General features: G+C 45.1%; 1 pseudogene; it reads left to right on the forward strand.

Moving 5' to 3' along the window:
* The first annotated feature begins 67 nt into the window (after window positions 1-67).
* On the forward strand, window positions 68-995 carry LOC109378189 (olfactory receptor 2V2-like; annotated as a pseudogene).
* Window positions 996-1,593: the final 598 nt, after the last annotated feature.

Here is a 1,593-nt window from a genome sequence, read left to right on the forward strand (position 1 = left end):
AAAGAAATGTCAGTCAATCTAATATTTTTGACCATGTTCTCAAGTGACCAGGAACAACAACTGAGCCATGGAGATATGGTTGAATCAATCATCTGCAGATGACTTCATCCTCTTGGGCATCTTTTCCCACAGTCCAGCTGACCTTGTCCTCTTCTCTGTGGTGATGGTGGTGTTCACAGTGGCCGTCTGTGGGAATGTCCTCCTCATCTTCCTCATCTGCATAGATCCCCGACTTCATATACCTATGTACTTCTTCCTCAGTCAGCTCTCCTTCATGAACCTCATGTTGGTCTGTACCAATGTGCCAAAGATGGCTGTCAACTTCCTGTCTGGCAAGAAGTCCATCTCTTTTATGGGTTGTGGCATACAAATTGGCTTTTTTGTGACTCTTGTGGGATCTGAGGGGCTCTTGCTAGGACTCATGGCTTATGACCACTATGTGACCATTAGCCACCCAATTCATTATTCCATCTTCCTGAGTCAGAGAGTCTGTCTCCAAATTGTTGAGGGTTCCTGGGCCTTTGGGTTAATAGATGGTTTGATACAGATGGTGGTAATAATAACCTTCCACTACTGTGGCTTGAAGGAAGTGAACCACTTCTTTTGTGAGATGCTGTCCTTGTTGAGGCTGGCCTGTGCAGGCACATCCCTTTTTGAGAACATGATATTTGCTTGCTGTGTCTTCCTACTGTTCCTTCCCTTCTCTATCATTGTGGCATCCTATTCTTGCATCCTGAAGGCTGTGCTCCATATGTACTCTGCTCAGGCCGGTAAAAAGGCTCTGACTACGTGTTCCTCTCACCTGACAGCTGTCTCCCTCTTCTCTGGGGCAGTCATGTTCATCTACCTGAGGCCTAGTCACTACCATGCCCCAAGCCATGACAAGGTGGTCCTTACACCTATGCTCAACCCCCTTATTTATAGCTCGAGGAACGGAGGTGATGGGGGCCCTGAGGAAAGGGCTGGACCATTGCAGGATTGACAGACAGCACTGAAGGGCCAGGGCATCCTGTGCCTGACTCTGAAACCTCCTGGCTCTGTGATATTGGGTAAATTATCACTAAGTGAGTCTCAGTTTCCTCATTAATGATGAGGATCATGACACCTGTGGTCTTAGGGAGTTCTCGCTATCTCTGATGAAAAAACCAGCTTTATTTTCCCCACAGTGTTTTGGACTAATTCTTTTGTAAAATACATTAAAGTGGAATGTAGGACTTTGTAAACCCAAGCAGTGTGCAAGAATTGGAATTACTATAACATTATTTAAAACTGGAATTACTTCCACTCTTAGAGGATGTCCTGAGCTTAACTTCATAATTCTACTGCTAATATCTACCATTTATTCAGAGCCTACTATGTGCCAGGCACTGTGCTACATTCCTTATGTGCATATATAGATAGAACTTGTCTCCTGTTTATTTTTATTTTTTTAAAGATTTTATTGGGGAATTGGGGGAGGGGAACAGTGTTGGGGAATTGGGGATGGGGACCAGCCAAGTTGTTGCTCTTCAATCTTCGTTGTGGAGGGTGCCAGTCACCATCTGGCTTCCCGTCAGCCTCTAAGCTCAAGGTACTGTGTTCAATCTTAGTTGC

Source organism: Hipposideros armiger, unplaced genomic scaffold, assembly GCF_001890085.2.
Source record: "Hipposideros armiger isolate ML-2016 unplaced genomic scaffold, ASM189008v1 scaffold_1788, whole genome shotgun sequence".
Classification (NCBI taxonomy): Eukaryota; Metazoa; Chordata; class Mammalia; order Chiroptera; family Hipposideridae; genus Hipposideros; species Hipposideros armiger.